The following is a 26106-nucleotide window of genomic DNA, read 5'->3' on the forward strand; positions in this document are numbered from 1 at the left end:
GGAAGGAAGGAAGGAAGGAAGGAAGGAAGGAAGGAAGGAAGGAAGGGGAGAGAGAAGGGAGAGAGGCCAGATGGAAATGTCAAGTCCTTACTAGCAAAAACTGACCTGGAAAATGTGTCAAGAAAAAATAATCTACAATTCAGGTCTCCTGAAAATCTGGACCCCCCCAAAAAAGCCTGAATACTCTATTTCAAGAAATCATGAGAAAACTTCCCAGTTCTATTAGAACTAGAGGGCAGAGTAAAAAAAAAAAAATTAATCCCTCAATCACTTCCTGAAAGAAAATCCAAAATGAAAACTTTTGGGAACACTATGGCCAAAATCCAGAGGTTCTTGGTCAAAGAAAAAATCCTTGCAAATAGTCAAAATAAAAAAGTTCAAGTACCAAGGAACCACCATCAGGTTCACATAATACTTGGCAGCTGCCACTATCAAAGAAAGATCATGGAATACAATATTCCAAGAGACAAAAGATAAATGCTTACAATAAAGAATAACTTAGTCTGCAAAATTGATCATAATCCGACAGGAAAAATGTAGATGTTTAATAAACAAGGACTAAAAGAGCAGAGGTGAGTAGAAGCTTTGAAATGAAAACACAGGAATCAAGCAAAAAAAGAAAACTAGAAAAGAAAATACACTTGTACTTGTAGAAGGGGCTATACAATGATAAAGTGTGTACATTCTAATGGGAAAAAAAAAAAGAAAAAAGTGTCCCTTCCAAACCCTGAGGTCTTTGAAGGATCATAGAGGAAGTTAAATAAGATAAATCTAGGAGGAAAAGAAAGGGGATAAACTGGAGAAAGGAAGAAAGGAAGGGACATTGATCTCTCCTCTAGTAGGGGTGCACAAGGTGACAAACAGACATGGAAGGAGCAGAAGGATGGGCATCATATGAACCTCACTTTTATCTGACCCAAAGGCGGGCTGGACACACATTATATAGAAATGGTTGGATGTCCTTCGTTCTCAAAGAAGACCAACATGAGGTCACTATGTTGGAACCAAGTTGCAGTGTCGTCGCCTGTGGCTGATCCTATTGGTCTCAACGTATTGCTCTCAGCGCAAGCTTGGGAAGCTCTACCTTAGGTCCAGCACAAGTAGTCCATATGAATATTTGAGGTGGCAATGTCTCTAAATTTTCGTCCCATTTCTTTCGAGTTGCTGCCTTTCTGCTTTGCTCATAGAGCACAGAAACTGCTTTATAGAGGGCACACCATACTGGACATCTCCCATGTCATGCAACCAATTCCAATAGAAATAGATTAAACCCATGTTCTTTTTCTCAGCTTCCATGGACTCAATTATTATTTCTTTGCAGCTGATTCTCAGATTGATTTATCCAACCCTAACTTCTCTCCTGACCTCCAGTCTCAAATCTCCAGCAGCATAATGGAAATCTCCAAATGGATGTCTCATTGTCATCTTAAACTCAGCATGTTCAAAATAACTAATTATCTCTCCGCCCTTCTTTACTTCTCTTCTAATAATAGAGGGTACCTCTATATTATCATCTCATTCCTCCAGGCTCACAACCTATGTGTCATCCTTGACACCTCTCCTTCTCACCCCCCATATCCAATCAGTTGTCAAGTCCTATTATTTCTACTTTTATAACATCTCTCATATATACCACCTTCTCTCCTCTGACACTATCACCACCCAACTACAGGTTCTCATCATCTATTGTCAGCTTCTCTCCACTCTAATTCATTCTTGACTCAGCGATTCAAAGAGATTTTCTCAAGACACAGGTCTGACCACATCATCTACCCCATTTAATAAACTCCAGTAGTTAGCTAGGTGACACAATGGATAGAGTGCCAGCCCTGTAGTCAGGAAGATCTGAGTTCAAATGTGACCTGGAGAAGGAAATGGCAAACCACTCAATTGTCTTTGCCAAGAAAACCCCAGATGGAGTCATGAAGAGTCAGACATGACTAAAACAATTACTTTTAGGATAAAATATAAAATCCTGTTTGGTTTTTAAAGCTCCTCTACAATCTGGCCACTTCTTGCCTTTATAGTTTTCTTACACCTTATTCTCCTCTACGTATGCTGCAATCCAGGAATCTGGGTCCTTCCTGTTTCTCAACAAGACATTCCATCTCCCAGCTATGGACATTCGCACTGTCTCTCATACCTGGAATGCTTTCTCTCTTCATCTCTACCTTCCAGTTTTCCTTGCTCCCTTCAAGTCTAACCTTGTAATATTTCTGAAAGAAGCCTTTTCCATACCTCCTTAATGCTAGAAAAGACCAGTCTTCCCTCTGAGATTAGCTCAAATTTATCCTGTATATGTCATGTTTCTACATAGTTGTTTTCCTGTTGTCTTCCCCATTACCCTGTAAGCTCCCTGAGAGAAAAGATTTGTCTGTATCCCCAGCACTCAGCACAGTACCTGGCACGTGATAAGCTCCTAAGAAATACATGATGACTTGATATGACTTTTCTCTTAAAACTGGGGAGGGAGAAAAAAATAAATGCTTGATAATTTTTAAAAAAATAAAATTTAATTTAAAAAATAAATATATAAAACAATGGAATTAGGTAAAGACAGATTTAAGAATGAAGGTATGATTCAGGAATGTACTGTTAAATGTTTAACAACTGCTTGGGGAGAGGGGAGATGTGCAAAAGACACAGAGTTAAGCATAATTGGTATTATTAACATTTTCTCCATCACTTTCTTAAGTTGGGACAATCAATAAAACAATAAATCAAGCCCTAATTTATAGCATTTGTGAGTTTCTGAGGTCTAAACACTCCCACTGAAAACTGAACAATCAGCTGAGTTTTTAGGTGGCTCGAGTAAACCCGTGGTAGGGCTAGTGAGGGATTAGTCATAACCAAAACAAACCTTGGCATTGGAGTATAGAACCTAAAAGGGGAATTAAGAGGAAAGAACATAAGCCTGTGACAAGACCAATGTGGGGATTTATATTTCTTAACTAGGCCTACTTGTTAAAGGGTTTTAGATTTGTTTGTTGTTTTTTTCTTGGGGGGAGGGGGGAACAATAGGGTCACCCCCCCAAAAAGAAAGTTATCAAAACACACACATACACACACACACAACCAGAAGGAAAAGACAAACAGGAGAGCTCTGAAAGGAACACATTGACTTTACTATATACTTAAAAGGGAAAGCAGGCTGTTCCTAACAGGCGTTTAGTTTCATGTACAAATCTATTTCTCTGATCTCCTCTACTTCAGACTACTCCCCTCCACCAGGGAGCAAATCAGCTTTTGTCTAATCTTGTTGGGATCCAAACCTCAGAACCAGTTGGTCTGTCAAAAAGCATTTATTAAGCATTTACCATGTGCTTACCCTAACACCGTATTAAGTGTTAGGGATACAAAGGCAAAAGACAATCCCTGCTTTCAGGGAGCTCACAGTCTAAAGGGGAAGACTGTGGAAACCACGTACAAACAAGTACAGAGAGAACCAACAGAGGGTAGACAATAACTTTAAGGGGGAACAGAAAAGGTTTCTTGTAAAAGGTGAGATTTTTAACTGGGACTTGAAGGAAGCCAGAGCAGTCAGAAGATGGAGATGAGTAAGGAGAGTTCCAATGAAAATGCCCAGAGTCAGGGATGGCATATCTAGTTTGAGAAAAAGCAAGGAGATTAGTGTTGCTTCCTAACTGGATCCCATGGGCCAAGCCACCACTCCCATTTCCCAATCTTTCTAACTCTGCTTTATGAGTTATATTCTCCAACTAGAATGTAAGCTCCATGAGGCAGGGACCGTCTGACTTGCCCCAGTGTGTGCAGCATGGTAAACACTTATTAAATGTTTTCACTATCCATCACCTATGTCTAGAAATGGTCATTATAATTAGAGTTAGATCATGACTAATGTGGAAATATGTTTAATATGATTGTACATGTATAGCATCTATCAGATTACATGTGGTCTTGGGGAGTGGGAGGGGAAGGAAGAGGAGGGAATTTTAGAAATCAGAATCTTAGATAAAAGTGAATGTTGAAAACTAAAAATAGTTAATTAAAAAAATTAGTGTTGGATAGATAGATAGATAGATAGATAGATAGATAGTAGATAAATAATGGATAAATAAAACACTTCCAGAGTTTCCTATCACCTGTCAAAATAAAAAGCTTCTCTTTCTCCTACGCTTTTGTACTCATGTAGTTTGAAATGATCTTGATAAGAAAGGCTGTCTAAAAGGACAAAATTTTACAAATAAAGCAACAGCACCTGTTAGTGATTCCCCAAGTTAGGGCTTGGTCTACAGAAACATCCCCTTCAGCAGTGGGATAATGATAAGATGCCCCCTCCTTTCTACTAAAATTTCCCAAGTGAGAATAAAGGAGTTTATAGATTGGGCAGCCTCCCCCTCAGAGACCAGTCAAAAGTTTGCTGACAACTAGCTTGGAAATGATACATAACAGGGCTATTACAGCAATTTAACACTTTCACAGTTTTCATTGTACCCCCTCCAATCTTGTGTGAAACATACCAGGCCCCTATCTTTTCTGCCTCACCTCACACAGCTCCCCCCAGGGAAAAGAAGCATTTTTCAGGATGTAAGTGGTTAAAGGGAGCTTATTAACTGAAACTGACTGAGGATGGTCTAATTTGTTCATTCAAGATAAATTCTTCATATTTATGTACTATTATTGCTGTTCTTACCACTGTTGAGTCACATGCTTAGGGGACCCCAACCATTAGGCCTGGTCTACCACAAAACCTGTAACTACATCATACTCATTTCCAGAACCTAGATCCTAATGAAACCTTTAACTTTGCAAATGCTTCCCTCTAATAATTTAGATTCTCTCCTATATTTTCATTAGTATGAACACCCACTATTCAACTAAAACCGCTTTCAATCAACAAGATGACCATTTTCTCCTCTGAAATAGTAGAGTTCTAGACATGATTTCTAAAGTATCTTCTAGCTCTAAGTCATGAGACTATCCATGAAGATCCTTAATGATCTCCTCATCCCTCAATTTAACCATTTTCTTTGTCTCCCCTCATCTTCCTGGACCTTTGACTCACCTGACAAAGCATGGCACTTGTTCCTTAGAGATATTCTTTCTTCTTTGGCTTTCCTGACACTGTACTCTCTTGTTTACTCCTGATTCTTCTTCTACCTCTCTAATCACTCTGTTAAGTTTGCTGGTTGTTCATTTGCATCTGACTCTTTGTGAGCTGGGGGACCATAGCACATTCTATTCACCACTATTGGACCACAGCCCTTCTATCTCTCTATCCTCCACTATCTCCCAAAGTCTGTCCAAGTTCGTGTTCATCATTTCCATGACACCATCTACCCATCTCATCCTTTGCTGTCTCCTTCTCCTTTTTTGCCTTTGATCTTTCCTAACATCAGGGTCTTTTCCAATGAGTCCTGTGTTCTCATTATGTGGTCAAAGTATTCAGGGTTTAAGCTTCAGTATTTGAACTTCCAATGAATAGCCCAAATTAATTTCTTTAAGTATTGACTGACTTGATCTCCTTGCTGTCCAAGGGATTCTCAAAAGTCTTCTCCAGCACCACAATTGAAAAGCATCAATTCTGTGGTGCTCAGCTTTCCTTATAGTCCAACTCTCACAGCCATTCATCGCTACTGGAAAAAAATGATAGTTACTCTTACTCCTAAGTTAGTATTCTCTACAATTTTTCTCCTAGACCCTCTTCTCTCTCTGTACTTCTCTTATGGCAGTATCATTCAACTTTAATAGCAAATATTTATTAAGTTATATACAAGGTACAGTGCAAAATGCTAGGGTTAGAAAAACAAAAATGAAACTTTCCTGCTTTCAGGGAGTTTATCTTCAGGGGTAGAAGGGATACATGTCCATATATAAGCATATACTCATGTTGTAATGCAGCTCTGATTTCAAATAACCAGAGATGGCTCTGAGGGGTGGCCAGGTGGCTCAGCGAGTAAGAGCACCGGCTCTAGTGTCAGGATGACCTGGGGATCAAATCTGAGCTGCGATACTCAGCACCACACCCAGAAATAACTGGCTGTGTATCCTTGAGCAAGTTACTTAACCCCGATTGCTTATTAAAAAAAAAAAAAGAGAGAGAGATGACTCTGGAGGAGAACATGAGGCTGGTGATGGTGCACAGTCCTCCATCCCTCAAATCCAATTCAGTTGAAGTCATGTCACCATCTCCCTGATGTTATGGTCCCCTTCAAGAACAAAGGACAAACCATGAGATGGAGATGACATCATATATTGCAGAAATAATTGATGTCATCAATTGAGAAGTCTCTTGGAGTAACTATAAAAGATTCAGGGAAGGAGGTCAAGCAAGGTTATATAAGTAAATTCAAAGTAATACCAAAATAATAGGGAGGGAGAGAGGGAGGGATGGAGAGAGAGAGAGAGAGAGAGAGAGAGAGAGAGAGAGAGAGAGAGAGAACTAGCAAAGACTATCAGGAAAAGTCTCTAGTAGGAAGTACCACCTAAGCTATATATTTTAGAAGCTAAGAGTGAATTGCAGGCATGGGGGAACCACTTAGGCAAAGGTATGAAGGCTTCAATTATCACTTTTATGAAAAGGATTCTCAAATTTCTATCTCCACCCTCCAAACTCTCCCTAGAAGTGTCCACTAGGATGTTCCAAAACTTCAAATAGAATTTATCTAGGACTAAATTTGTCATCTTCCTTCCTAAATCTGCCCCTCCTATTTTTCTGTATTTTCTATGAAGAAGCCTATCATCTTGGTTGGCCCACAGTAACACCTAGTTCAAAATGCCTATGAAGTTGACAATACAAGACTAGGGACAGTTAGGTGCCAACCTGGGGTAAAAAAAACCTCATCTTCCTAGGTTCAAATCTGGCCTCAGACAATTACTAGCTGGTGACCCTGGGCAAGTCACTTAACCCTGGTTTCCTTAGTTTCCCCATTTGTAAAATGAGCTGGAGAAAAAAAACAGCAACCCATTCCTATATCTTTGCTAAGAAAAACCCAAATGGGGTCACAAAGAGTCAGACATAACTGAACAAGATACAGGACTGTGACTCGGGAAGGAGACTAGGAATGGATATAGGGATCTAAATATCATTCTATGGAGACATGATATTTGAACCAATGGGAGCTAATGAGACTACCAGGCAAGAGCTAATATAAAGAGAAAAGTGAAGAGGACCCCCAGGACAGAGCCTTTTTGGGGGACACCCAAAGTTAGGGGGCATAATATGGATGAAGAATGGGTAAGACAACCAGGAGAAAGTAATGTCATGCAAATCCTGATAGCCAAGTATCCAGGAGAAGAAGATGGTCAATGGTGTCAAATGATGCAAAAAAGTACAGAATAATTAGTGGAGAAAAGGTCATTCTAGTTGGCAATTAAATTATAATCAACGGCTTACTTTGGAGAGATCAGTTTCAGCTGAATGGTGATTTAAAAGAAGATTTAAAAATTTTTAAAGGATGAAATGAGTACTGTATTTCTAATTTTTTTTATTTTACACATTAACAGTATAGAAAACCTTTTTGCCCTCTCTAAAACAATTTACCTTTTTTAGTAAAAGCAATGTGACTAAATAGGCTTGATTATTTTTGAAAATCTTAAACTCTTTATGACACAGCAATTCAAAAATCAAGTTCCATGTTCAGTTTGATATTTGCTTTTAATGGCTGTCATAACTAAAAAAAAGGTATTTCACAAAGATGCATAGATTCAAATGAAAGAAGTACACCATAGGTTCTGCTTACTGAATCATGATATTGATTTTTTTCAATCCCATATACCAATTATGCAAAGATTTTTGTTGAAAATTTTCCTTATTCCATGGAAATGTTTTGCATGATTTCACATGTATACTTGATATCATATCGCTTGCCTGCTCAGTGTGGGTGGGGGGGGGAGGGAATTTTAAAAGAAAGGAATGTTAATAATAAATTCTAATGTGTTTTAAAAGACAATTTTCCGTATTCCTTAATGACAAAGAAATAAGGGGGATATATGATTCTGAAGGTCAGTTCCAGGTTCACAGATGACAATTGGATGCAGAGCAGCCTAGGTCTCCCTGGACCCCTCTCAAGGTGGGGAGCTATAAGCATAAGTATCCATGTACTCATCATCCCTCCCTCCCCATCCCCCATTAGTGAAGCAGGCTTATAACATAGCCTATTCCAGTGGCAGCAAGAACTCCCTAGCCAGGGTTCCTGCTATAGGCAGCTGCCATAAGCACCCTGGACTGGTTGTGCTGCTTTCCTCAGCTCTATTATTTTCTTTGACTACTTGACCCCAATGAATAATTTCTCACATCCCACTTTGACAAACACTATCATAATATAACATAACTTGTCTTCCTTCTTCTAGTGACTCTACCCTTGCCAGAGTAATATTTCCTAATTTGTCACCTTGAACACATCCCTCCTCCACCCCAAAAGCTTGAGTGGATCCCCTTTGATTTGTCAAATAAAACATGAGAATCATTTGACTACACTGATAGTCTGTGACAAATGTCCCAGACCTGAATCCTCTTCCAGGATTAGTGTAAGAAAGATCTGACCCTGAGGGAGAGTACACCGAACTGTCCTGCCAGCTTTAGTCCCAGTCAGTTTAGAAGGACTCAAACACTTTGAGATCATGAAATAATCCCCTTAGACTCTTGGCCCCATGTGGGAATGTGGGAAGCAGTTCTCTCCATGGGCTAGAAGAGGGTAGATAAAATTTAGGAACAACTAGGTAGAACAGTAGTTCGAGTGCCAAGCCTGGAGTCGGGAAGACTCATCTTCCTGAGTTTGATTCTAGCTTCAGACACTTATGGGCAGGTGATTTAACCCCATTTGCCTCAGTTTCCTCATCTGTAAAATGAGCAAGAGAAGGAAACAGCAAGCCTTTGCCAAGTAATCTTTGCTAAGAAAACCCCCAAATAGGACCATAAAGAGTCAGATATGCCTGGAAAATGACTGAACAACAACAAAATTTAGGAGAGCTTGAGGATAGAGCATGGGCCCCTGGCTGCCTCTTCTGCCTTCTTTTTTTTTTCTGAGTATAGATTACCAAACTGTGATCCCAAGATGGCAATGTACTGTCTTGGAGGCAACCTTGTGAGTTAGAGCGATCCGGGATCCTGTGGTAGGGGCTAACTGCTGGCAGGAAGAATTTCTGAACTATAACTACCAATTTGAGGGTCCTTGAAACAATAAACCTGGAAGAAAATGTGGAAAAATTGGGACACTACTACGTTGTTGGTAGACTTGTGAAGTGATTCAACCATTCTGGAGAGCAATTTGGAACTATGTGCAAAGGGCTAAAAGAAAAAAAGAAAAAAAAACAGGGACCTAGAGGGCATTGTTTGGATAATGAAAAATCAAAGTGAAAAATTAATTTAAATGAATGCTGATTTAGCAGGTAATTCCCAGATCTACATATCTTGCCCTAGCATCTTTGCTGTGCTATAATCATACATCTCCAGCTGCCTTTTTGGACACTTCAAACTAGATGGGCAAGGGTATAGATGTCCCGTAGGCAACTCAAAATCATATCCAAAACAAGAATTCCATTATCTTTGCCCTCAAATTCTTACCCCTTACAACCTTGCCTATTACTGTTAAGGGCACCACCTTCCTCCCAGTTATCCAAGTTCATAACCCCAGGGAAATCTCAACTCTTCAGTCACTCCATATATCTGATCCTATGCCAATTTGTGTTACTACCTTCAAAAATATCTCTCACAGGTACCACCTCACCCCTATCAGCTTGGCTAATATGACAGAAGGGGAGTGATAAACCTTGGAGATGTGGAAAAAGTGGGGCACTACTGCTTTGTTGGTTGACTGGTGAAGTAAGCCAACCATTCTGGAGAGCAATTTGGAACTATGTGCAAAGGCTATAAAGCTGTGCAAACCCTTTGATCTAGCAATACCACTACTAGGTATTATAGTAAGAAGATCATTATAAGAAGATCATTAAAAAAAAAAAAAAGGACCCACAAGTACAAAAAAATTTACAGCAGTTCTTTTTGTGTTGGCAAAAAAAAAAAAAAAAAAGGAAATCAAAGGTATACCAATCAATTGGGGAATGGCTGAACAAGTTGTGGTATATGAATGTAATGGAAGACTATTGTATTATAAGAAATGACAACCTTGGGGAGGCAGGGTGAAGGGAAGGGGAGAAAATTTAGAATTCAAAATCTTATAAAAAGCAAATGTTGAAAACTAAAAACAAATAAATTAATTAAATTAAAAAAAAATAAATGACAAACTAGATGCTTTCAGAAAAACCTGGAAAGACTTAAATGATCTGATACTGAGTTAAGTGACCAGAACCAGGAGAATATTGTACACAGTAACAGCCACAGTGTGCGATGATCAATTATGAATGACTTAGTTCTTCTCAAAAATACAATGATCTAAGACAATTTCAAAAGACTCGTGCCTGAAAATGCTATCTACATCCAGAGAAAGAACTGACGGAGTCTGAACACAGATAGAAGCAAACTATTTTCACTTTCTTTGTTATTTTGTGGAGTTTTTTTTTCCTTTTGTTCTGTTTCTTCTTTCACAACATGATTAATGTGGACATGTGTTTTACATGATTGCACATGTATAACCTTTATCAGATTGCTTGCTATCTTGAAGAGCAGGGAGGGGAGACAGGGAGAAATTTGGAATTCAAAATATTATAAAAAATTAATGTTGAAAATTGTCATTACAGGTAATTGAAAAAAATACTATTTAAAAATATCTCGTATATGTCCCCTTCTCTCCATTCATATAGCCACAACTCTGGTTTAGGCTTATCACCTCTCACCTGAACCACTGTAACAACCTTCCTACTGCTCACCTTACCTCAATCCATTCTCTATTGCACTGCCTAGTTCACTTTTCTAAACCATAGTTCTGACCAAGTAAACCCCTGCTTAATGGGCTCCAGTGGCCCCCTCTTACCTCCAGGATCAAATATAAAGCCTTCTCTTTGGAATTTAATGCTATTTATAACCTAGTCCCTTCCTACATGTCTAGCCTTCCCCTCCACGCTCAATCTCTACTTACACTTAAAACGCATCTCTCCAGCTATCACCTCCCTACCTTTGCACTGGCTCTCCCCCATGAATTATACTTTGTCCTTTTACTACCTTTTAGTTTCTCTGGTTTCCCTAAAGACTCAGCTCAAAGCCCACCTTTTTTAGGAGGTCTTTCTAGAAACCCTATGCCAGCCCCAAGCTGCTTATGCCTTTCAGTTTTAGATTACTTTTATTTATGTATGTGATATATCTATGTATATATGCATGTGGGGGATAGGGGAAGAGAGAGAGATCAGAGTAAAATACACACACACATATATGTATATGTATGTATGTATGTATGTATATATATAGATACATATATACAATATACACACATACAAATGCTAGACTCCTAGTTCTTTACGTGCTATCTCCTCAATTAGAATGAGTTCCTTGAGGGTGATGACTATTTCTTTTTTTGGCCTTTATTTGTATCCCCAGAACAGTCCCTGGCACAAGTAATCCCCTAATAAATGCTTACTGACTCACAGTAAACTACATCATGTCTTGATGTTTTCAGTGTCAACCTCCAGGGAGAGTAGAGCATAAGTTATATTACTGCTCTTGCTGTGGCTTGTTTTAAGTCTTAGTTCAATGATCTTTCAACTTTAGTAACAAATAGTAGCTAACTTTGAATTGAAAGTTTCTTCTAGTCCAGGGGTATTTGTGAGAGCCTTTTATGTTTAGCATTTCTTTTTTGTTTGGAAAGAATAAATAGCTGTCCTCTACCTGACCTACATTATATACCAGGTACTTTCCTACTCCTCACTTCAGGGAGAACTTGGACATTTACCAAACTTAAAACTGTGAGTAATTTTTCCCCTTAAGCTCCAAGGTAGCAACATAGAGAAAGTAAGATAAAAGAATCTGACCTCCAAAGAAGGGGTCAGAGTTAGAGTTAGTTTGAACTCTCCATGAGTGGATCCAGAGCCAAGAAGAGCCCCTTAGTAGAAAAGGAGAGGGAAGAGGCACACAATTCCAGATTCCATCAGCCAAGCAGGGGTTATTTAATTATTAGAGTGAAGTGCTTTTTTTTTTTTTAAATAGCAACTTTGCAAAGCAACAGAGCTCATACTGTAGGAAGATTTGCATGGAATCCAGACCATGTGTTTCCTTCCCTTTTACCAGAGTTAAGACATGCATTCATGCAGACGTAGGACCAGCTCAGGTCTAAGGTCCCTTCCAGCTCTTAAACTTCTGCAGTTCTGTGAAATGTCACTTGAGGTCAGGTCTGAATAAATGGCAATCTGAGAACTGCTTAAATTTTGTCTTATCTAGTCCACTTTCTATTTTCTAAAAATTAATTTTAAAATAAAGGAAAATTATTTTTTAAAAAACATAAAGCCTGCCAGGTTGTTTGGCACCCATAGCTCATGGAAAAGCTCAATGATATTATAATGTCAATAAGAAATAGTAGCTAGCTTTGAAAGTTTCATCTATTCCAGTGGTACTTGACTTAAGGTCTGAAAACATTTCTTTTTTAAAGAAATATTTTGGTAATTATATTTTGATTGTTGTTTTCATTTTAATCCTATGTATTTTATTTTATACATTTAAAAACACTATTCTGAGGAGTTCATTGGCTTCACCAAGCTGCCAATGGGGTCCATGATGCAAATAAGGTTAAGAACTATGGCTCTTAACCTAGTCTTCCCTCGCTCTTTCGACCTAGATGTCCCACAGGAACATCTTTGAAGAAAGTTAAAGACATCAATCAATCAAAAACATTTATTAGTGAGCATTAATATGTGCCAGGTACCATAATAGGTACAGAAAAGGTCCTAATACAACAAAATATTCATAGAAGCATTTTTTCATGATAGCAAAACACTGGAAACAAAATAAGTGTCCATCAACTGGGGAATGGCTAGACAAATTGTGATATATACATGTAAGAGAATATCATTTCACCATCAGACCTCAAAAATATGAGGAATTCAGAGGAACATGGAAAAACACATATAATCTGATGCAGAGAAAAAGATGGAGAACGAGGAAAACAATTCACAAGGCACACAACAATACAAATTTAAAAAAAAAAAACAATAAAACAAAGTTAAATCCTATGAAATTATAAGACCAATCTTGGACCCAAGAAGAAATAGAAATGACTTCCCTCCTTTCCTTGGAAAGGTGTAGAACTACAGATGTGGAAGGTTACCTACACCATCACACTCAGGGATGTGTCAGGCAAGGTGGGTGGATCCCATTCATTTTATTAAATTGCTTCTCTTTGTTACATGGAAAGATTCACTAAGGGAAAGGCTCACTGAGCATCTGAGTATTTCAGAGATGACTGTGACTTGAAAATAATAGGCATCAGAAAAACTTATTTTTAAAAAGGATACTATTAATAGTCTCCTCATAGTTTTCAAATGCTATTCCACCCACAACATTTGCATTGTTCCCACCCACATTTATCAATGCCACTGGGACTTGATAACAGTTATCATTCCCGACTCTACAGAATGGCCTTAGGCTAAAAGAATTCTAGTTGTCTTACAAATAATCTTTCTCATGAAAACCTTAGTAAAAAGAAGGCATACTCAGCCTCCCAAAATGATTGAGAAGAAAAATAAAATAAATTTAAAAGAACAAAATTATTTGGGAGAGAGGGGCAGGGTAGAGTGGGATTTGCAGAAAGAGAGGATTATCATTAAATGTCTGCTGCTTGACTTGTCTAAGACTTGACTTTGACTCAGGATTATTTTTTTTTAAGCAGAGCAGTGATTGCATTGATATCCAGAACTCCCAGTAAAGAAACTCATTTTACTAATATAGGTTAGTACTTGCTTTGAAACAGTCTCAGTATATTGCCTACAGGGATAGGGAACCTGTAGCTACATGTGGCCCTCTAGGCCCTCAAGTGCAATCCTTTGACCTAATCCAAACTTCACAGAACAAATCCCCTTAATAAAAGGATTTGTTCTGTAATATTTGGACTTAGTCAAAAGGCCTCACCTGAAAACCTAGAAGGCTACATGTGGCTTCAAGGTCACAGGTTCCCCTCCCCTGGAGCATACTGAGATAGTAAAGGCCTTGTCCAGATCCATACTAGGGGTATATGTCAAGGGCAGGACTTAAAAACCCAGGTCTTCCTGACTCCTAAACCAATTTTCTACCCATTACATCAGGCTGCCTCTCCCAGTTAAAAATGACTGGTGGCACAGAAGGAATCCTAGTAATGAAAAACACTATAGCTTGGTAAATTTCATTGCAATCAGCAAAATTAAAATTAACATTTTCAATTTTTTTTTAAGTACCATCTTTTTGTCTTTTATGGTCTTAACAAGGTCTGTTCAAAGTGGGGAAAACTTTTTCAAATATACATCTGGAGAAAATTAGCAAAGACAATGGAGCTTCTCGTTCTTTTACCAGAAAATAAGGTAGTAAAAAATTACTAAATTAAGCATTTGAGAATCTATATTTGGAAATTTTCCCCCAAAAAACATCATTAGCTTGGGGACTCCACTAAAATGGCAACCAGCTTTCCAATAATTAGAATACTTTTCTATGTAGAGTTTGCCATTTGGTAAGGTAACTGATAAACTCCCTAGACTACAATAGCATTTTCTCTGATAAAACTATCAGCCTTGGTTCTGAAAAAATGCATTGGGTTGTGATTTTCTACAAAGTGGTAGCTACATCCCATAGAGCTGTTGTGAGGATCAAATGAAATGACATATATAATATGCTTTACTATAAAGTACTATATAAATTTTAGCTGTTACCATCATCCCTAGATTCAAAGAAAAAGTTTTATTTCCTACCTTCTGACAATGGAGATCATAGATAATGAACTAGAAAGGGCCATAGAAGCCATTCAGACCACACAACTTATTTTACAGCTGGGGAAATTGAGGCACAAGGAGATTAAGTGACTTACCCAAGGTCACACTGGTAGTATCAGAAGTAAGATTTTAACCCAGTTCCTCTGACTCTGAGCCAGTGCTTTGTCAACTGCCCTGAAATTTATTTCAATGGTGAACTTGGAATTGGCCAAAAATCCCAGTGACACTCATCAGCAAACTTTTATTTCCACTGATCGCGCACTCTCACAAGTCTTATCTAATGGAATCTTTTCAGGCCACACAAGGTCACCAATATGCTATGCATGATCTGTGCCATGCCTAAGGTAGGGAGAGAGAATTAGCACAGCCAAAGTCCAGTAGCTACATAAAAGAAAATGGGGATGCAGGAGGCCGGAGTCGGTGCTGCCACCTTTCGGCCATATAAATAAGTACAACATAATGAGAGAAAACAGCAGACTCCCACAGGCCCCACAGCATCTTAAGTCAGCAGCAAGGCTTCAGGTCTACGTCCTGTGTGAAAAATTCAGAGAGAGATGTGAGAGGTGAGATTTTGACCGAACAGGCAGAAGGCATGTGTCCACTTCCTCTGTACACACAATATCATTACAGATGTCACTGAGCCTGAGGAGAGGATGTGGTTGGTAGTTTCAGTTCAGATATAGAAATATATGAGGTATGATTCTAAACATTTCATCCTCTCTGTATTTCAACAAAGATACAGGACCCATATAATAACATGAAACCCCACGCCCAGATGGCTGGATATCTTCCTAATAGCTCATACAGACTCAGCACCTTGGTTCACTGAAGGCACCTTGAAGGTCACAGGGTCCATCCACCCCCTTTCATCTACAGCAGAGCTGTCAGACTCACTGATCACAAGGGGAGCCAGAAGCAGATTAAAATGTAATTGGGAAATGTCTAACAAAACAAATAAAAATACAGTACAGCATAATGTTAAATTATGTTTTTCTGAGTCAATATATGGCAGAGATCACTTTCTTTTTATAGAAGAAAACCTAGGCCTTAAAAAGTAAAATGATTTTGCCCAAAGTCACACAAAGAGGTAATGCTGGAGCCAGGTCTTGAAGCTAGGGTTGTATATGTATGCCAGCATACTAGGATGTTTCCTCCTCATTTTCTATATAGATACTTTTCTTTTCTCTGATCCTATTATAGCTGTTTTCTGAGGTCTTTTCAACTCCTTCCATCCCTTTCTCCTCCCTTCCCACCTATTCTATTTGAGACCTTATTTCCCAGAGTTCATCTTTAGCTATTCCTCCTCCCCCAAGAGTAGCTTTGGGCCTCTGATCCCTCCCATCATATTGAGAATCTTTCCTCCATTTAGCATCTTGACAGAAAGCAACCCCTGAATAAAATACACATGTAAATTTTGCCTTGCTCATTAATAGTCATATTTTTTTAAAACAACCTTCCATGCTTGGGAGTCAAGCCCACACTGACTGATGGTGACAAATAACAGCAGCCTAATGACCATACTTATTCATGGGCCCCCCTAGAAGGATATTATTTTAACAAAGTCAACATGACCATCACCTAATGGAACAAATTAAGAAGCAATATTCCCAACACTAACCTATTTTCTGCATCTTTTAAAATGTTAAAAGAAACAAGCAGCTCAACCAACTTAACGAAATTCATAACCAACTTAATTAAAGTCATTCGTCAGTCAACAAGTGTTCCGCTTACTGGATGCCAGGCAATGTGCTAGGCACTGCAGGTACAAAGAAAAGCAAAAAACACCACAGTCCCTGCTCTTAAGGAATTTCTAACAGGAGAGTCAACAAGAAAATAAGAAGGTATATATGAGGAGGAGATGAAGAAAATGACATTAACATCTGGGACCAGGGAAGGGGGCAAAGTATCACTCTATTTGTTAAGAGTCCTATATGCAAGGTACTGCTCAAAAAGCTAAGGGGTACAAAATCAGAAATGAAACCATTCCTGTCTTCAGGGAGCTTACTGGTAGCAAGAGGAGGAGACCAGAGACACAGAAAAATAAATAGAAATTATATAAAGTAATACAAACATAAATAATACCAAGTTTAAAATACAAAATAATACAATTTCAAGATGAAAAATTGGTAATATCTAGGAGGATTGGGAAAAACTTGGCGTATTTAGGAGGTAATAGTGCTTTGAAGGAAGCCAGGAGTCCTAAATGGGGGACAAGGGAGAAGGAATGACATAAATCTTCTAATTAGGGTCAATTTTCCTTCTAAGAGTTTAGAAATATGAAATCAGAAGTAATAACTTTGTTCATTACTTTTCACCATTAGCCTCCTTAGTTTCCAGGTCTCTATTTCTCACTGTCGAAATTTTAAAGGAGATTAAAAAAATGACTCATCTTGTCCATGGCCCTGGGAAATAAAAAGAAGGGGAAAAACAGAGGTCCAAGAAAAAAGTGTCTTAGATCCTGCTCTAGGGCTTTAGCTAACATTCCATCCCCACATCCCCAGATCAAATCTATCTAAAGCAACCAAATCAAATAAAGCAGAATTGAAATTAAAATAAATAAAGCTCCTCTTTTTTTCCAGTAAGTTAACTCATACTAACTTTGGTGGAGGCCAGGGACAGACCCCTAATCTGCAGATACACATGGATGAATATAATAATTTGTTCTCTGACCAAGGCCTTGAATTTGCATCTTGTTTTTTTAAAGTAAAAGAACATGTAAACCCAAGAGGTTTCATTCTTAGATGAATAAGCTATTCAATCTGAGGTATTATCTTTAAGTATCCTGCATAACATGTAAAAAAGGGTAAAGAGGTCCACACAAAGGAGGTCAAAACCAGAAAGAACAGAGACAAAAATAATTCATCTCAGCCCTTTCTGTTATAGCAAACTGGAAACAAAAAGAGTGTCTATAGATAAGAGAAGGGCTGAACAAGTTGTGCTTCATGAATGTAATGAAATACTGTTGTGCAGTAAGGCATGATGAACCAGAGGAATTCAGAGAAATGTGGGAAGATCTGTGTGATCTGATGCAGAATAGAATCAACAAAACCAGAACAATATCAATAATGACTATAGTGATAGAAATGAAAAGATTAGTGGAAGGAATCCAAACTCTGAGAGAGTGAAAAATATATTTTCTCCTTAGCTTAGGAGGTGAGGGGGAGAAGGGGGAAGATTGAGGGGTGGAGAGAAAGTTATATAAACAGAAATGTTGCATATAATTTCAGACACTGACATTTTGTTTCATTTTGTTCTAGTTTGGCTTGTATTTTGTGTATGTGTCTGTATGTGTTTTTGTCTGCTTTTGCTTTTTGGTTTTGGTTTCTGGAACATGCACTAATCACCCAATATAAAAGCACCCACATAGTAGACACCAAGAACCAGTTTCCAAGAGAAGTTATTCTGTGCTGACCTACTACATCATTGAGAACAGTCTCTTTTCAGTGGCTCCATAGCTGAAACTATCTGCATCTTTACATGTACCTGACCAAGGTAAACATCTAAACTTCCAGCAGTGTTCATGGGTGCTTCTCCTACATCAAAGGCACCATGGAGTAAGCTAGAAAAGAAGAACTACCTTCCCTCTTCCCCGAAGCCCTGAGAAATGGAGACTTGGGGTTTTAGTCATGTTTCATTTTTTTGATTCTAGCTGCTTGCAGGGGGTGGAGTTCACCTGACACAGGAGATTGAACCATAGTGATCTTGGAGCCCAGGATTCTAGCCAGCTGAGCAGTGAAGCACTGAAAAGCCCATGAGCAAAGAGACAAGCCAAGTGAGGCTTCAGGCAGGGAACATGGTGGGACTAATACTCTCAAAAGACAAAGCTAAACCTTGAACCTAATCTACCTCCCCTCTCCAGGGACCAACGTGAGGGAGTATTCCCTTAGGTTGGAGGAGAAAATGTTTATATATTTGTTCTTATTATACTTCTGATGTAAATATTCCATTGTAAAAGCTAATCTGACTGTAAGTAGTTTAATGGAAACGGAGTGCTTGGACCCTTCTTAAAATTGATAACACAATCAGTGGGCAGGTTTGAACCAATAACAGAAGCAAGGCACCCCCTCTTTCAACTCCCCTAGGGTATTGGAGAACCCTAGAGAAAGGGGATGAAATGGGACATACAAGGTCCTGAGGCATTTGGAGCCAAAATAAGCACTGTTACCTGAGGAAAGGTTCCATTCTGGGGAGTAAAAGGGGGAAAAAGTATATTCAGAAATAATTGTGATGTATAAACCTAATTGATCAGTATACTTAGTTTAAAAAAAGAAAAAAATTGGTGAACATATTTTAATGCTGGGCTTTTTATTTCTTTTACATAATGATTCCCTAGTCAAAAGGATTGAGTATTCATTTAAAGACCCCTAAAGTATCCACTGACCTATCAATGTCACTGACTGGTCATAAGTATATTTGATTCGTAAATAACCAGACAGCTGAAAGACTCTAATAGCATGCATATTGTGTCTATTTGCCATTTCCTTAAGGTTTAAAGCCATCACAGGCGAGCCTTACTCCTCTCCTGACATATTTATTCTACTGCTTCAGATTCAAAACACTCTAAAAGGTGAACAGAAAATACAGCAAATGTAGCCCACTTGTCTATAGTATTTACATGCTTTACATACTTTAAAAAATATGTGGCTTATTAATGACTGATTTTTCAACCTCCTCAATAAGCTTTTTTTTTTTATTAACATGACACTTCTTAACTTACAAGTGTCAGACAATCCCAGACTGGGCATGGATCCTTTATGATATTTAATATAAGAGATAGTATAGTATTTATATCCCTCACAATAAGAGAATGGATTGTTTTAAGGTTATACAGTCCAGATGTGATAAAAAAAAAGGAACCTTACAAAATGATAAATATTTTCATTAAAAAACTTTAAAAATAAAAGTTCAAAGATATGTTCTCCTCTCTTATATCTTGTCAAAACATGACTTAAGACCCAAAACTAATCTACTTTCAATTTTATTCCATATTTCAGTGCTGTCATAGTACTCAGCAGAGAGTATTGGAATACGATCATTTTTTATTTTGTTGATGTTACCGACAGCTTTATTTCACAAAGCAATCTTATACCATGTCTACCAGTGGCAGGTCACAGAGGTCAAACAGTCTATCCTTACAGGTAGAGAGCTTATTAAATGGCACGTCTATTAAACCCAATGGACAACATAAAGAAACATTTCAGCAAAATACTTTTAACATAGTTCAATGAAGATATGACTCGAAAGGGTAGTAAATAATTTCAACTGATACCAATAAGGAATTTGTTATATTTTTACTAGCATCTTCAAAATTATACTGCAAAGAAAATGGTTAGAATGGTTTAAAAAAATTCAGGAAGCTTTTGCAGAGATCAGTTCTGAGTTTATAAACCTTCAACTTAAGAAAAACAGTCATTGGCTAGTACCACAAAGAAATTCTATTTTAATCATATTAAAATGCTGACAAATATACAATTATCATAAATTATGTTTCCTGCCTTAGGAATGTAAGTCTATGTTAGAGAAAAATTAAAAGAAAAAAAATTTTAAAAATCTATCTAGCTAAAACATTTCCCTTGTTTCATGATTTTGGAAAATAATGCATTTCTAACCATTTCCTTTATGCTTACATTAAGGATTTAAAATTTGCTTTATAAAGACAAAAATTGAATCTATATATATTCATACTATTTAAGATTTTATCTCAAAATCTGAATGTGTTTACTAGGACTAAAGAAAATATTTATTAACACATGATTGTGATTTTATCTTCTTTATTGGCATCATCTGCTAAACTCCTCTATTACCTAGAATCAAACTTATCCCCCATTGAATCTCAGTGTTTCTATATTTGTTTGTTTAACCACATTTACAAAATGAACCAAGAGGGACCATTAGAGATGGGGAAGCTGTATGTCCAAAGACAACATGAATTTCTTATCTTTATACAAAAAAAAAATTGGCTTTGCAACCCAAATAGCATTTATAATTGACTTTCTAATAGACACACATCTCTACTTTTCCTCTTTAATCTTATTATTTGGTACCTAGTGTTAGTGGTCTTTTTTTTTTCCAGGTAGATAAACCACTTGATCTGATGCTATCAGTAGATTCTCCTAGTAAGATAATTAATAAGATACAGAAACATAAAACATGTGTTGTTAAAGTTTACAATTACCTTCCCTCACAAGCTTCCCTCCAAATGCACTGTCCTTGCTTTAACACACAGTAAATCATCTACCTAAATGTATTTGCACCCAATCATTTTTTAAAGTCACAATCTTTGTAGTGTCAACTTGTCAAGGGTCAAAGGGAAGAACAGGCAAGATTCCCAAATCAATCTGCTTGTAGAAACTGTCTCATTTCATTTCAAATTACCTGCTGTGGGTGAAGCAGGCTATGGACAAACTGCCTTCCTCCATAAACCATGACAGCCCAGGTCGAACTTCTGTGATCATTCATAAGGGACAAGTCTTGCTGGGTCTGTCATTAACTACTTTTAAACTGCTGTGCAGGGTTAAGTGATCTTGCAGGGCAGCCACAGATATAAATACTGTTTGGACAGTTTAATGTCAAGAGACAACTCCTCTGGGATTAAAACTGTGTAACCCAATAGGACAGTTGTCGATAGAAGGATTAAGGTACTTTGGTACTGTTACTTACTAAGAGTCATGCCTTTACATATGTTTTGTATAAGTTACTCTGATAGAAGATACAGAATGGAGTGTGCATGTCCATACATCATCATCTAGCCTCTAAACAGAATTCTGAGAAAGTTAAAAATAACCCAAGGCTTTCACATAGTTCTGCCTCCCAACTGCAAGGTGTTTGCTCTCTGATGGTTTACTTTTGTGCTTAGGAAGCAGACCAGCAAATGAGAGAACATTGATGGTTTAAGTGAATCTGGTCCAAACATCTTGCATCAGAGCTCCCAGGACTTCAAACTACTGGGAAAGTCGTGGTCAGTGGCAATATTTGGAGACTTAATATAGCATTCAAAGTCAAATATGAATCTTGCACTGATTTCTGCACAACTCTGAAGGCTACAATAACTTTTCAGAAATAAACAAATCTGAACTGCTATATTTTGCTTCAATGAGAAAAAACACACACACCTCAATATAACAAAATTTTCTGGTCCCATTCAATCTCCTTTCTTTACTGTTTGTCTGTAGTTTACACAAACACTATAATGATGCCCCATGAAATTTGTTTGTCTTATATAATCGCTGTAATATGGAATAGGTTAACTTTGTTGAACATGTACTGGTTGTGTTTAAAGAAACAAAATTCAAGTGGAGTTACATTCACTCAGTGACAACCCAAGTATATTAATTAGAAACAGTTGGAGCGAGTATAGTAGCATCCCTATGAAAGGAAAAGAGAAGATGATCAGAAAGGATGGGGCAGCGAGACACTATTAATTCAGCTAAAGACTGAATGGAATTTTGCGATAGAGATATTAATGTTTCATAAAATACATCATTTCCTTAAAATAACTATTTCAGCTAAATCCTAAATTTATAAAAGGTACATTGTGGGAGATCTGAAAATATTTAACCCTCACATAGTACCTTAAGTTTTCCAAAGACTTTCCTTTCTTTGTGAGGTAGATAGGACAAGTATTATCATTCCCATTCTATATAGAAGAAAATTGAGGCTATGAATGATATGTGACTTGCTTAAGGTCATACAGTCAGGAATGGGTCAGAGCTGGGATCAGATCCAAATGTCTTGAATAAGAGCCCTCAGGACTCTTTCCAGGACTTCAGTCCAGTGACAGTTTATAGAGTACTAATGACTCACTGGGCTTTGTGCCCTGGGGTAAAAGGACTGTGAGCAATGAAAATCAAAACTGAATAATCCTAATGCAGAAACCAAGGAGCAAAATCAAAAGACCTGGGCTTTGGACCCCATTGCTCTGCTCCTAATAAGTATTTGAACTTAGATGAGTTCCTGAAAAAATTCTGGAGACCTCTTCTGCAAGATATAGGCAAGTATGGACCAAATGCTCTCTGGGAGGAGAGGAAGTATGATGATTACTTCAGGAGAGCCAAAGAAAAAAAATTGTTCCAAAAGGCATTTCAGAGAAACATAAAGATTCAGACCAGGTGGATTCAAGAGACCTGGGTAAGAGAACGACTGCTAGCAAGAACTGAGGTCCTGAGAGGTCCTTAAACCCTGAAACTCAAGACTGCTTAGCAGCTGAGCAAGAGCTGAGAGGGACCAAAACAAGGAAAAGGCTGACAGGCTCCCAGGAGCTCCGACTAAGTGACACAGAAGACCCTTTGTTCATAGCTTTCTTTTTGCTCTTTGTTCTATTTGGAATCAAGCAGTGTATTTATATTTAAAAGTGAATGTACTAATTTTGCTTTGTTATAAATAAATCATTCTCTATATAAACAGCAGTGACTACCGAATCCTCTAATCTCTGGAAAACTTAATTTACCATTCCCTAAATCATTATTCCTGCCACACTATCCCCAAGAGGAACCTCAGCCAAGTTGTCCTTATATTTTGACCCCTAAGGTCTCATTGTTGAGGCAGTCAGGGGGTGCAGTGGATTGCATTGTATATTGGACTGGAAATCAGGAAGAATCAAGTTCAAATACTACCTCAGATACTTATTACCTGTATGATGCCAAGCAAGTCACTTAATGTCTCTGAGCCTAAATTTTTTCCTGCATATAATAAGGATGATCTACCTGCAAGAATTCTTGTGAAGATCAAATGAAATAACATACACATAGCACTCTGTAAAACTTAAAGGGTTTATATAAATGCAAACAAACTGCTGTCGCCAATGATGATGATGATGATGATGTGCCAAGGAGGTAAACAAAAGAGAAAGGTCTAAGAAACAACACAATACATATAGCAGGAATTTTTGTGGTAGCAAAAAATTAGAAACAAAGTCGGTGGCAATAAATCGGGGAATGGTTGAACAAACCGTGGCATGTGAATGTAATGGAAAATAGATTTAAAGTTGGAAGGGACCACACACACACACACACACACACACACACACACACACACACACACATACACACACACATACTTAGAGGCCATCTAGTATAATCTCATTTTATATACAGATGGGGAAATGGATTTCAAGAGGGGAAGTGATTCAACAATGGTCACACAACTAGTGTCAGAAATAGGAATTAAACCCTGTCCTTCCTGACTCTACATCCAACACTCTATCCATCACACCATGCTGTTTCTTTGGAATACAACTGCACGTAAGGCGCACCATATGAAGAATTCACAGACATATGGGAAGACCTGTGCACAGACAGAATGAAGGGAAAAGCAGGAAAACAATCTACAAAATTAGTACAGCAATATAAATAGGAAGAATGGAAACTAAATGCCACTACTGTGTAATGACAATGAATGGCCAAAGTTGGCTCGCATGGCACCTTCCTTCCTCCACTGCAGAGGTACAGAAAATCACAAGTACTATCAGACATAGTCAAGGTATCGGTTAGTTTTGCAGACCTGCCTCTTTTTTTCCCTCTTGTTAATCTAATCTTTGTTATAAGACATGACTCTTAGGGGAGGGGAAGGAAGAGAGATAAATATTATGAAATAAATGTGATGTAATAAAAAAGGCATAAAATAAGATGAAATAAGGCAGAATAAGACAGAACAAAGTCAAAAGAGGAACTTGAAATTATCTGGTGAGGACAACTAGTAAAGACATCCTCTAGAGAATGAGATCCACCTGTTTAAGACATGGCCTAGATAACAATTGGGGGCAGGTAGATAGCGCAGTGTTGGGTCTGGAGTTCAGGAAGAGTCATCTTCTTGAGTTCAAATCTTGCCTCAGACACTTTCTAGCTGTGTGACCCTGGGCAAGTCACTTAATCCTGATCACCTCAGTTCCTCATCTGTAAAATGAGTTGGAGAAGGAAATGGCAAACCACTCCAGTATCTTTGCCAAGAAAATTTCAAATGGGGTCACAAAGAGTTAGAAATGACTCAAAATGACTGAACAAAAAAAAAAGATAGCAAATATTAGAAGCATAAAAATCAGTGCTTTTTCCAACTCTGCTGTCTGGCATTCTATTAACTGGAACTTTCTGTTCACCAATATTTCTGCATGTTAATAACATACAAATAATCAATGTATGCAATGATGACCCTGAACCACTCCAAAATATTAAAGTCTTCTTAACCATCAAACAGAAATTAAATTATACCAACATAATTTAATCCAGTCTATTTCTTTGGAAATTGTTGCCCCATGATATGGTACCTTCAGTAACTAGTTCTACAGGTATCCTGTTTCGTAATCCTTTTTGGTAAATAATTTCCCAAAATATGACGTGAAACAACTACATCAGTATTCACATCAAATACCAATCCTATGTGACCACCTTCCACCATTTTTTATTTTAAAAGTACAAAGACTTTAGATAGTGTGATAGCTGATATTTAATGGATTCCCAACTTATCCCACTTCAGACATGCATTAGCTGTGCAACCCAGGGTAAATGTATGTCCTTCATTCCTCAATTTCCTTATCTATAAAATGGGAGTAATAATAGCATTCACTTCACAGAGTTTTTGTGAGGATCAAAGAAAATAATTTCTGTAAACTGCTTTGCAAACCTTAAAGCACAATATAATGTTAGCTATTATAGGACAGAGATCCAATAGACCTGGGGAAAAAAAAAAAGGTTTGATGGCTTATTTGGGTTTTTTTTTCCCCAGAATACAACACTGTCATTGCTTAAAACATTTCTAGAACATCTCTTTTGTACCTGACTCCAGAGGCAGTTATGACTCAATCAAGAAAAAAAAAATCAAACTCATCACTTTTATGGACACACCTCATATTGGACACAAAATATCATTCAGCTTACAACATTCACCATATCTAACTTGAAGTGATTCTGATTGTTTCTAAAATCAGATTCACCTTTAAAGGATAAAGACTTGGTACCATGAGGCCATTCAGTGCCTAAAGCCATAAAGGCAATATCAAAGAGCACTTCCAAATATTTGGGGCAATGGCAGTGGGTTAGATTGCATATATAACCTCCCAAGCTGACAACTACAAAAAGAAAAACACTTGCTTAAATCCTGGTGTATTTGTTTTAAGATTAGTCATATTATTTTATGGTATGGCTCCTTATATTATGACTATACCTTCTGCCAAATGTTTGGAGTTTATCCTTTATGAAAGAATAATGATCAATTTCCAGCTATGAATTTATGTTCAGATAATTAATTTCTCAAACTATTTACTATGGATTTAAAACCACAATAGTTGCTCAATAAATACTTGTTGGTTGATTGATT

The 26106-nt window shown here is 37.7% G+C and overlaps 1 long non-coding RNA gene across 2 annotated transcripts in view; it reads right to left on the reverse strand.

Moving 5' to 3' along the window:
- LOC138150917 (uncharacterized) overlaps window positions 1-21285 on the reverse strand; it is a 105677-nt gene extending 84392 nt beyond the window's left edge. For both annotated transcript variants that reach the window (XR_011165683.1, XR_011165684.1), the window contains exon 1: window positions 21175-21285. This is a non-coding gene — a long non-coding RNA (uncharacterized lncRNA). The remainder of the gene's footprint in view (window positions 1-21174) is intronic.
- Between the last annotated feature and the right edge of the window lie 4821 nt (window positions 21286-26106).

Source organism: Petaurus breviceps, unplaced genomic scaffold (assembly GCF_028583685.1).
Source record: "Petaurus breviceps papuanus isolate PSGF00001 unplaced genomic scaffold, PetGlider_PUasm1.0 90895, whole genome shotgun sequence".
In the NCBI taxonomy this organism is placed as follows: Eukaryota; Metazoa; Chordata; class Mammalia; order Diprotodontia; family Petauridae; genus Petaurus; species Petaurus breviceps.